The sequence below is a fragment of the Dermacentor variabilis genome, chromosome 10, assembly GCF_050947875.1.
Source record: "Dermacentor variabilis isolate Ectoservices chromosome 10, ASM5094787v1, whole genome shotgun sequence".
NCBI classification, from domain to species: Eukaryota; Metazoa; Arthropoda; class Arachnida; order Ixodida; family Ixodidae; genus Dermacentor; species Dermacentor variabilis.
This window is the reverse complement of record NC_134577.1, coordinates 106,835,339-106,847,756: the sequence shown is the minus strand read 5'-3', so window position 1 is coordinate 106,847,756 and position 12,418 is coordinate 106,835,339. Positions and strand designations below refer to the sequence as shown.

General features: G+C 48.4%; 1 protein-coding gene across 2 annotated transcripts in view; it reads right to left on the bottom strand.

Annotated features, from left to right (window-relative positions):
• Positions 1-12,418, bottom strand: part of LOC142559680 (uncharacterized) — a 242,287-nt gene that overhangs the window by 98,833 nt on the left and 131,036 nt on the right. The window contains exon 1 of one of the 2 annotated variants that reach the window (XM_075671246.1): positions 6,944-6,991. The exons of the other annotated variant lie outside the window; for it this stretch is intronic. The gene's annotated coding sequence lies outside the window, so the exon portion shown is untranslated. Of the gene's footprint in view, positions 1-6,943; positions 6,992-12,418 lie in introns of those variants that run through there. 2 annotated transcript variants of the gene reach the window in all.

Genomic DNA, 12,418 nt, shown 5'->3' with positions numbered 1-12,418 from the left:
GCATTAAAGTAATTTCCCTTCGAGCACTATGAACGGCACGTATTACACTTCAGTACACGAAGGAAAACATTGTTATAGTGTAATTCTGTGTAACCAAGGTATACACCAGAAATATGTGTGGTGGCATTAATGTATTTATTATGCTTTCTCTCCCGACCTTGTGCCCGATATTCAAACTTCAACTCGCATTGAATAGCTGCCATACTGTCAGCGCTGCCCGCAGCCTTCGAATGCAGTGACGCTGCGAAGGCCCGTCCTGGACTCATGCATGCGTCGTCCTATACGTTTCCAAGCAGGCGAGCCGACTGGTAAATGTGTAACGGCATTTGTGTCGCACCCATCTTCTGCCTGATTACAAACATTCGCCAGTTTACGTAAAGCGTTCGTCATATCAGAGAAGCAGAGAAGCAGAGTCAGAGAAGCAACCTAATCTAGAACGGCGATGATGGCCCAAAGTGAGACGGCGATGACAAGGATAATTAAGTCACAGTTGCGGGAGACGAAATCAGCCTCAGTGTATAAGCTGCACTACTGATGCTGCCACGTTGTGGTGGCGGTAAATAATACAGTAGCAATCCTGTGAAAAACGAAACTAAATTTTATTGGGCAATCCTGTGCCCAAAACAGCAGGCTGCACTTAAAACACGATAGGGGCAAACAGTCAGCGATCATCGAAATATGATCTGCCGGTCAAGCGAGTCGGCGTTTATACGGGAGTCATTGAAGGTTCCAGAGTGACTGCTGGTGACCCGCCGTGGTTGCTCAGTGGCTATGGTGTTGGGCTGCTGAGCACGAGGTCGCGGGATCGAATCCCGGCCACGGCGGCCGCATTTCGATGCGGGCGAAATGCAAAAACACCCGTGTGCTTAGAATTAGGTGCACGTTAAAGAACCCCAGGTGGTCAAAATTTCCGGAGTCCTCCACTGCGGCGTGCCTCATAATCAGAAAGTGGTTTTGGCACGTAAAACCCCAAATATTATTATTGACTGCTTGTGCTCACGCGTATTCTAGAAAATTCTACACAAGTGGGATCACAAATGAAATGAGATTAGACAAGCTTTGGTGACTACAGAATATTCGAGAAATTTCCAATGCACACGGCTGCCTACCGCGCTCAGCGATAACGTTTGTTACACGGTGAAAAGCCGTCACCCGAAAAAGATAAACAAGTACACGTGTCGCTATGGAGCATTGAAATGCCACTTTCGACTACAAGTATATTCAATCTCCGTGCGTATTCCCCTGGCTATTATTGCCACTTCATCACCTTTCATATTGACGTATCAAGACATAGATATAAAAAAGTCAGAAGACACATAAGCACTTCTTATGAATTGTGAAAGCGAAAGCACTAATGTCTAAGTGAACGCTTAGCGGTCCTTTGGGTTAAGAACTCCTCGCGGGCAAGCGGGTGCGCGCAGAGGCTAGGCCACCCTATCCTTGAGAGCACAAGGCCGGTTTCCTTCGATACGTGACGTCACGCGACCTTCCCCACTTCCATAAGATATTATGGCAAAGTTCCCGAGCAAGCCACGGTGCTTTTCGCATCACCGCTTCCATCATGCCGAGCTAGGCATGGGAAAATTCGATCTGAGTAGCATAATGTCCATAAGCATAGTGCACAGGCCTGCTATCCAAGAAGCGCCGATTTTGTCCAATAGGCAAGGAACGCGGCTTCTGAACGTGGAGTCGCAGTTGCAAAACTCACTAGCGTCAACGCTTTTCTTTTCTAAACTGTTATGCTTTTACATAATTTCATTAAAGCTATTATCGAGGGGAAGTTAGAAAGCAGAATGTAGCATGCACGGGCAAGGAACGCGTGGATAACGCAAACTGAGGCACCGACGCGGCCGTAGGTGTGCCCTTTCGTCCGCTCTGCTCGGTCGAGGCGGGCATGTGCCGTGCCGTGTTAGCCAATGGGAATTTAGGTGCTGTTTAGCTGCTACAGGCACCGGCTTTTTAATGAATTCGTCATTGCATGCTTGTGCATCAATGAGGCAAAGTATATTGGGTATGTGTACTTACTAGGCGTCGAAACCCAGGCCAATCTTGGTTTTGGTGTAATACGACCTCAGGCTGATGAAATCTTTTACCTCTTGGGGCCACATCGTGTCGTAACTTTTTCTGAAGAACGTATTCTCGTTATTTCTGTACAAGGAGTCCAAAAGGATGATGTCGCACAGGCCGTCATCAGGTATAGGCACACCTTTCTTCCAGTGGAAGATGTTGAACGTGCACACGAAGGGAAAGCGTGGTTCACCGAGCACTGCATACAATTCCCGCAACAATAAAGAACGTGTTGTGGTTATAAGCCATAAAAATGATGCATTTGTCACGGCTAGCAAGGATAAGGACAACTTTTAAACGATGTCACCTAAAGATTCCTGTTTTGCGGCTAGCGCCTAATATCATTAGTTATAATCAAAGGAGTAAATCCAATCTACACATGTAGCGCTAAAATGGCGAGCTTTCTTCTTGTCATGTTCACTCTCAATAAAAGTAAACAGGGTGCTGTCAAAATTCATTTGTTCTTGGAGAGCCTTATTCGCGGAATATCTTGTTTAACCTAAACCAACCTAAAAACAATGGCAGGCATGTTAAGTGCGATGCTCAGCAATATTGTCACGTTCCTGCGCGAATTCGAAGCTTTTCAAACATTTACTCCACCCTCAATTGTTACATTTTTTATGCATCGTAAAATTGTCAGTTGCTTTTACCGGTGTCTTTCATGAACAAAACAAGGCACGCTGCTTATATCTTGAGAGACCAACGACCAACTTATGAGTAATGCACAGGCAAACTTAAAGCTCTGTGAGGTAATTGTGGCCCTTGGAATAAATTATGCCTTGGTTGACTTATGCCAAAAAGTTTTACGGTTACTGGAAAATCTAGGCTGCTGCCGTGGCGTAACTACGAATGGGATAACGACATAATCAAATAAACATGGCGGCACGGCTGCCGGGAATTCACGTATGAGGCTACTTGCAAATGGATAAAAGGGAGCATTTCTTAAGCATTTCTAGAGCAAGTGCTTCAAAAGCGTTACATGGTGGAGTCCCGCTAGGCTACCCAGCGTCTTGAACAAACAGTGCGTTCCACAAATTTGCTGAAACTATCGGCTATGCGCTATGGATTTATACTTAGGACAAAATTTGAAGAAAGTGAGATATTTACTGTCGGAACAATAAATTACATTTTCAAGTTCTCCAGAGCATATAAGGGTTTTGCGAGCGCCGCAAAATTTTGCGCGCGGATTTAGCACACCTGCAAATACCAACAAAATCAAACATAGGAGATTTGATCTGATCGCTAAGAAAAATAGGTGAGCGATGTAAAATACGTGTGGATACAATACAGGCGTCGCAAGAAAAATTTTTATAAGCATTTCGAAAATTCCAGCGGTCGTCAGCTACATTTGTCATTGTGCTGCGATAAATCCGTCATACCCAAAGCTATATTTAGTCGAAATAGGGAAATCTTAAGTAAATTGAGTTGAAAAATTGTGACGTTTTCGGCTTAATTAGTAGTAATAGCATAAATATTTAGCACTTGTTTTTTTTTTATGTTTCGATGTGAGGTTCACCTGGTGTCCTTTGTGGACATAACGAGTCACCTTGATTGTATATAGTAAAAGTTAGGACCACATAATTGGCGCTGCGTGGACAATAGTCAATGTAGGTGGCTTCATTGCGTAATTTTATAATAACTAAATGTGCAAGCGCTCTTGAAAATGGTGAAGGATTTAGCTACCTGTCCTGGCAGAACAACAAATAAATTGAAAAATAAATTGTAAAAAATTCCGCGCCAAATTTCTGTGAGCTGTTAAATACATGTCATGTGCATTTTAAAAAAAAGTTCCTGAACAATGGGTTTTCGAAACTGTCAGAGGACTCTTAACAGTTATACTTCTCCCTTTCGCGACATTGCTCCGCGCGACGCCTATTTTATATATTGTAGAAATTAGGTGTATGCTACCTACAATGTGTGGCAAAACTACCGCAATCCTTTGCTGAATTAGAAGTTTTCCAAGTAATAACTGAATCTTCGCTTTTTAACTTCTTGCTTTATCTTGGGTAAATAGCACTACCGGATCAAGCGTTAAGGAAGCGACGGCATTGGCGTTGAATATCTGTCCCACCAATTCTGTACAGGTTGAACTTGCCTGTGTCGCACTGTTTACACAAGATAAAACTCAATCAGCACGCGCGAATGTCGCTTTTGTGGATCTCTTCTTAGGTTTTTTGCATGGATCGCATTAAGTATACCCGGTGTGCTTGATGACCCAATAAAGGGCCTCCTTATAGAAGTTATATGGTAACGTTATAGGTTACATGTAGGGAAAGCTTACAGCGTTAATTACAACTCTTGCAGTGAATTGCGTATGCAGGCGGCAATGTGCATATAAGGTGTGTTTGTGACCAGCGTACAATATGTTACAAAGCCTTAGGTGTGCTGTCAAAACAGCCGCGATCATAGTTAGCTGAAGTGGGAGGTGACAATATGGCGCATATGTCGGAAAAAAATGATTGTTGAGGTAATTGCAACCGTTGTAACAAAAATTGCTATCGTTCAAAATGACATAGGTTAACAAGATTTCAATCGATCCGGTAATAAAGGGGCAACGTTTTTAAATATGTAACATTATTATAGGCAAGTAAAATTCTTAATGGATATTCTCTAAAAAAAACAGCTTTAGAAATTCGGTTGCAATTCAGGAAAGTAGCAAGAGCCTGCCGCGCCTCATTTAAAGCGAGGAGTTTTGACCTTTCCGGCATTTTTTTTTCGGAGCTCAAAACAAGTGGTGACCCAGGACCTTTCCGATTTTTTGAACACTAGCTATGAATGACGTTCCTCCTATTCTTGCTGAGAGAGATGATGCCACGATTACGTCTCCTGTCATCGCCGCAGAGCTTCAGCTTCCCAGCTCTCGGCGCAAGAATCCCCGAGTTCGGTTTATGCAAGTTGAGGCCAACTCCGGCGCATCACTTCACAGATTGGAAAGCGCCTCCGACATCGCCCATGCCATTAACGACTTGCGGATGGCTACGCCCTCGGCCACAGCTTACGACAACCTGAAACGCACGGTCCTGCAGAGCTTTGAGCATTCGTGACACAGTAGTCTCCAACAACTCTACTCCGACAAACTCGACGAACAACAACCGTCGCAACTCCTGCATCGGTTGCGCCATTTACGGGGTGAGCATTCCGCAAACGAGAGCCAGCTTCCAATTTCGGGCGGCCTGTTCTTGCAACGCATCCCACAGTTCGCACGCACGATTCTTGCGGGTTTTGACGCGACCACTCTAGATCGGCTAGATGCACTCGCTGACGGCATTTGCGACTGCTGTCTGCTGCACAGTTACCTATCGCCGCTGCTAGAGTCTCACAGCCATGAGACGGATTCTCGCGCCTGGAGGGAGCAGTCATCCTCATCACCAGTGCACTGTATAGGCTGGCGTTAGGGGGCACCACTGCAAACCAACTCCGGTGTAACCATGCGCCTTCACAGTCTAGCAGCGCACCTAGAGGCTCGCGGCGGAAGTTGGGCTGATACCGCTGTTGCGTTCGCGAACAACCAGGTCGCTGCACCCAGTACTTTTCGAGGACTGGAAACGCACCGCCCAGTCGCTAACGGCTGCATGCGACATCGGGCCTCTTGTAAGCCACGTATTCTTCGCAGTCAACAGCATCACCGGCACCCGCATCCTCGTCGACACCGGAGCCGAGCTGTCTATCGTTCCCACCACGGCCTCAGATCGCCACCGCGGGTAATTCACGCCCGCTCTGCGCGCAGTGAACAACACTGTCATCGCCTTGTATGGGCTCCGGTCAATAACGCTAGACATCGGACTCCGGTGCATGCACGGATGCGCGTTTGTGATCCCTGACGATATCTTGGCCCCGTACTGGGAGCGCACTTCTCCAGCCATTTCAACCTAGATACAAGCATTCGCGACTGGTGCCTAAAATATAACGTCGCATCCCAAGATGTTCTTGGCATGCAGTCCAACCTCACCTCATTTATCATACGTACGTTTCGGTAGGTCTCAATGTACGACAAGATACTTGCTGAGTACCCGCAACAGACGAAGCCTCACATTGATGCGTTGCTCGTGAAACACAAGGGGACGCATCATATCACCACCACGGGCCCACCTGTCGCCATTCGGCAACGAAGGCTCGCTGGACGGAGGTCGCCCGCCATGATCTCGAAGACATGCCTTGTTCTCGCCCTTATCCTTCCTCCAGCAATCGGTTTTCACTGCTCCTTCTGGTTCCAAAACAGGACAATGGCGACTAGCAACCTTGTGGTGATGCCCGAGCTTTATATGCCGCAATACTCCACCTCAATATCCCCTTCCTTACATACATGATTTGGACGCTCGTCTCGCAGGAATAAAAATATATGGCAAGATCGATTTGTTGAGCGCCTAGTACTTAAATCCTGTCGAACCCAGCGACACTCTCAAGACAGCAATACTCATGCATTTGGCCAATTTGAGTATTTCCTTATGACTTACTTGAAGACTGCAGTTCAAACTTTTCAAAGTTTGATAGACGAGGTTACGCGCTAACTCCGTTCGATTTCGACTGCCTTGATGGCATTCTCGTTGCAAGTCGCACAGACGAAGAGCACAAAGAGCATCTTCGACTTCTATTTCAGCAACTGGATGAACACGGCCTGGTCGTAAACCCTCAGAAATGTATTTTCGGAGTTAAAGCCAGGATTTGCTCGGCCATCGCATTTCGGTCTAAGGCACACAGCCACTGGAATCACGGGAGCGGGCAAGCGAGTACTTCCCCTCTCCAACCTACTTCCGCAGGTGGCACGAGTTTCTGAAGCTTATTTATCATCACAGGCGCTTCATACCATCCTATGCACAAGTTCTTCAGCCGCTTACCGGCTTTCGGAATCGCGACTACAAAAAAAGAAAACGCCTACCTTCCATTGGTCCTCGGAGCACGAACACTCCTTCCAGGATGCCAAAACGCGAGTGCGACTGCAGGATTACTAATTCATCCGTTTCCCAATGCGTTTGTGGCGACACACTCCGCGCATATTTCTGCGCACCCTCCGTGTTCCTATCATCCAGCCCAGCATAACACAGCAGCACGCTGGAGTGCGTGGCCGATAAAGCATAGCGCCACCGCCGCGTCACCCGAGGTATACGTCACCGACGGTGGCTATAAAAACAGGCTACCTGGTCGAGAAGGACCGCTTTCTACCTTCCGCTACTGGGACGAACTTAGCGTTGGTATGCCCGTCCGCTGCCATCGTTAGTCGATTAAAGAGTCGTTACGTTTTTATGTTGGGATTCTTCCTTCGGCAGACACGACATCCCACAGGTTAATTCGCCTTGTGGTAGATATGTTGACCACGCCAGTGGTCACAGCACTGAAGCGGTACGATGGCACAGGTTGGATGATGCTGGGACTCGTCTCAAAGCGCCTCAAACCCCGAGAAGCTAGCTACAGCACCTTCGGAAGGAAGACGTTGGCGATCTGTTGCACTCTCAAGCATTTCCGTTTTTTCTTGAAAGACGTGGCTTTTACATTCTGAGCGACCAGAAGCCGTTAACCTTCGTTTTCAAGAAGAACAGTTCCTGGTACTCAGTACGTGACCTTCGGCAGCTTACCCTTATCACCGAGTTTTCCACGGACATCCGCCATATCTCTGCGATCGAAAAGCAGGAAGCTAACGCACTGTCGCAGATGGGCACTGTACCTAATGGTGCGGATGATTTCCAAGCTCTAGCCTCCACCGAAATGACCTTGAGCTGGGCTAATTGCAGAAAAAAGCATGTTGCTCGAGCTTGCGGAGGTGCCGCTTCCCCACACATTTGTCACTTGCGACGCCTCGCTGGCAGGTCCTCGCCCGTTCGTGCCCCATCAGTTTTGGCGGCCAATATTCGATTTACTTCAAGGGTGAAGCCATCCCGGCATAAGAACGCCGCAGAGGCTTATCACAGACCGTTACGTCTGGCCACGGATCAGCAAAGGTAATCGAAGCTGGGCAAGAAGTTGCCAGGCCTGTCAACCGTGAAAGTAACCCTGCAGAGGCGTTCAGCGGTGCAGCCGTTTCGTCACCAGAGAGCCGTTTCGATCACGTGCATTTAGACTTGGCGGGGCCTCTTCCGCCTTGCCAAGGTATCACGTACCTCCTCAGGTGTGAATGAATGAATGAAAGCAGGTTTATTCCACATTAAAATGCGCCGAAGACGCTGCGGTGGAACGAGGAGGGGTGTTATAGCGAAAGGGGGGCGATAAGGCTGCCTACGTTTTATTAATGAACGTCCTGGAGGCAGCTAAGTGGGGGCCGCATGACGCCTGTGGCTGTCGCGAAGCCGATCGCAGTCGGGTGGTGCTGCAGGGCCCTGAAGGAACAGCAGCAGTGCTCTCCAGAGCTCGATGGCATGGTCCGGAGACGTGGTATCCGGGCAAGCCCAAGTCCGGAGAGAAGAAGGCCAGGGTCCCCGCTCTATGGTGGCCAGGCACGAAGCCTTGGTGTGATGTAGAGGGGGCACTCCCAACAAGGGTGGTTTAGATCAGCACGACATGTGCACGTGGAACAGAACCCACTTACGGGCGGTGGTGTGCCACCCTTGTGGCAACGGTTCAACAAGTGAGGAGTAAGGAGGGTGCTTGTCTGGATTCTCCGAAGCAAGACTGACTCGCCGTGTGAATACTTTCGGTGGAAGTGACGGTATAGAGAGTGGATTGCCCACTGCTGCGAGGTAGGCGGCACGTAGTTGTTTGGTCGCATGCTTGTCTGCCATTGGGTCTGCTACCTCAGGTGTGGTAGCTAGGAGAGGATAAGTATTATCGGAGGCTCTGGCTAGCGCGGTAGAGAGATGAGCGCGCGCCAGTCTATGAGCCTTCTCGTTTCCGGGGATACCACAGAGCGCAGGGACCCAGTGAATGGTAACATCGTTACCGCATTCGCGGAGCAGGCGTGCCTGGTGACGGATCTTCTGCAGTACGGGATCTGTGTAAATAACATTAGCACATGCCCGATGGACAGCCAGGGAATCTGTGTACACATGATGGTGAACAGGGTCAGTTTGAGACGAAGTTGCGAGGGCCCACTCCTAATAGTCTAGGATGGCCATTAGCTCAGCGCGGGTGCTGGACATTGCTTCTGCTGATATATGATGGCGGCGGTTCTGATTTTCATTTCTCTGGTCGTACCACGCAGTCGCATAACAGGTGTTACTAGCGTCGTCTGCAGGCAGTGCAGCGTCCGTGTATACGATGCGTTCAGTCAAGGAGAGTGAACTCACGTCACCAGTACGTAGATAAGTACATAAAGTTGCCTGAGGCGACGTCTTCACGAGATATCACGGTTGCAACAGTTTCAGGAGCATTAGTTGTTACGTGGGTGTCGTGGTACGGCAGCCATTTGCGCATAACTGCTGACCAAGGCCGACTATTCCAAAGCTAGTTTTTTCAGCCCTAGCGTGACTGCTCAACACGCGCCATCGTAACACCACAGCTGCCACCTACAGAGCAACGGTATGATCAAGCGTCTCCACCGAGAACTGAAGGTGTCGTTGACCGCCACGCTCGACAGAGCACTGGGCGGAAGGGCTACAACTAGTTCTACTGGGGCTTTGAACAAGAACGAAGGATGATACCGTAGTCGGCGCAGCCGAGATGCTATATGGGTGAGCACTGCACGTTCGAGGCCAATCACCCAGCAAGGCACTCCACCAGCAGTCACGCAACACTTAGAGGGGTCACATTCGTGGCTCGACAAGCTTCGACCTACACCTCCACGTATCGCCCGCGGGCAGCCTATGTTTAGTTTCCTGGCAATAGACACAACCACGCACATCTTTCTGCGGTGCGACATTATGAAGTCACCACTTAGTCCTTGCTACGAAGGCCTCTTTCGTGTGGTTACGCGTTCAGAGAAAACTGAAAATTGACGTTCGCGGCAAAGAGACAGTGTCATGCGACCGAGCGACTCCATCCTATGTTTTCATTTCATTCCATATTATTTTTCTTGCAAATAAGAAGAGTACGGGGATAAAAGTAGCCGCAGCGACTTCACATTGGTCCCGACTCCCGATTATATCGCAGTACAGCTGTCGCCGAGAGCGAACGTCGTTCATAATAACAAATATTTAGAAGGCTGATCACAGTCAACATGCGTACAGGAACATTATTCTACATTGCATACAGAAATGGAAAAAAAACTTTCAAGCGAATAATATAGTAAGATGAGACTGTTATTCTTGGACAGCTTGTCCCGACAAAAGAACCTAATGATTTTAACAGAAACGTACAGAGGACCAGTCCTCCGTAAATAGTCTATTTATAAGTACAGGCATCTTGTAACGTAACGATTTTTATAACCGTATACAATAGGGTGGGCACAGACCATGGTTCTTTGAAACCCGTATTCGTTATACACGGATTTTTTTTCAAGTTAGCTAAAGAGAGAGAATAATTTTCTTTACAATGGATGAAGCAGTCGTACATCATGCTTAGTCTGTAGTCAATAAGGAAGACACCAGTAATATATTACATTTAAGAAAGCGTTCAGATGTAGGTTAGAGGTAAGGGACATTAGCTATACACCAGACGGCTCTCTTTTGAAGCATATGGATATTCGTTAGGTTTGTAATGCCAGTTGTCCCCCCCACCACACAATACTACTGTATTCTAGATGTTAGGAGGCATGTAAATTACAAAGCGAAATTCTGCTTTTGACAGGAAGTATGTGCTTCAGCTTTGATATAATGCCGACAACGCTGGAACGTTTAGCTTGAATGTGCTCAGTATTGTCACGTGATGGTGACGTTGAATAACACAGTAGCAATATTGTGAATGACAAAACTATCTTTTATTGGGCGAACCTATGCCCACAAAACAGGCTACACTTATAGCACAACGATAGCGGCGAACACGCTCGTCTATCGTCGAAAACCTGGTCTGCGGGTCAAGCGCGTCGGCTTTTATACAGCAGTCATCGAATGTTCCGGACTAATCGTTGGACCCGCATGCCTTCTACAAAGTTCTACACCATTCATGTCAAACGATGAAATCAGATAACACAAGGTTCGGCGACAACAGACCGCGGATAGAAGCATCGATAACTTTCCAGAAACTTCGGATACATGCAGGCGCGTCCCGCGCTGTGCGATAACATTTGTTAGGCGTCAAAACGTGTCGCCCAATAAATACAAGTACACGTGTCACTACCCCCCTCTAAAAAAGCATCAACCCGATGCTGCAAACAAACGAAAGTAATAAATAAGCACTCGTAGCAAAAAAAAAAACAAGGAAAGTTCGTCAGCGTCCGGAAAACGGTTTAAGACGCACCACGTGGACCACTTCAGGTCGTGCGCGACGCCGCTGTGAATGCGAAATGCCGTCTGGCACGACCTCATAGTCCAGTGCGCCAATACGTGGGATGACCTTGTAGGGTCCGAAATAGCGTCGCAATAGTTTCTCACTCAGGCCTAGTCGGCGTATCGGGGTCCATACACCAACACAGTCGCCGAGCTGGTACTCGAGGAAGCGTCGTCGGAGGTTGTAGTGTCGGCTGTCGGTACGCTACTGGTTTTTGATCCGTAGGCGGGAGAATGTCGGGCTTCTGCGACGCGCTGGAGATAGGTATCGACGTCAAGATTCTCTTCGTCAATTACGTGCGGCAGCATGGCGTCGAGCGTCGTCATCGGGTTCCTGCCGTAAACCAACTTGAACGGTGTGATCTGTGTTGTTTCTTGCACCGCCGTGTTGTAAGCGAATGCTACGTACGGCAGGACGGCATCCCATGTCTTGTGTTCGACGTCGACATGCATTGCTAGCATGTCGGCGAGGGTCTTATTCAGCCGCTCCGTCAGACCATTCGTATGTGGGTGGTAGGGAGTGGTCCTCCTGTGCCTTGTCTGAATGTATTGCAGAATGGCCTGGGTGAGCTCCGCTGTAAAGGCCGTTCCTCTGTCGGTGATGTAGATTTCTGGAGCGCCAGGATTTCTGGAGCGATGAGGATATCTGCATTGCGCAGCAGGAAGTTTTCGAGAAAAAATTTTGCCACTTCGGCGGCGCTACCTTTCGGCAGTGCTTTAGTTTCAGCGAAGCGGGTGAGGTAGTCCGTCGCCACGACGATCCGCTTATTTCCGGTTGTTGACGTCGGAAAGGGTCCCAGCAAGTCCATCCTGATCTGCTGGAATGGTCGGCAAGGAGGCTCGATTGCCTGTAGTAATCCGGCTGGTCTTGTCGGTGGTGTCTTGCGTCGCTGACAGTCTCGGCATGTTCTCACATGCAGAGACTGTTATCTGATGACAACATGACAACTGACGACGTCGGCGTTCAGGCGCGGCCAATAATACCTTTCCTGTATCCTCGATAACGTCCGGGAAAATCCGAGGTGTCAAGCGGTCGGATCGTCATGTAGGGCGCGCAATAC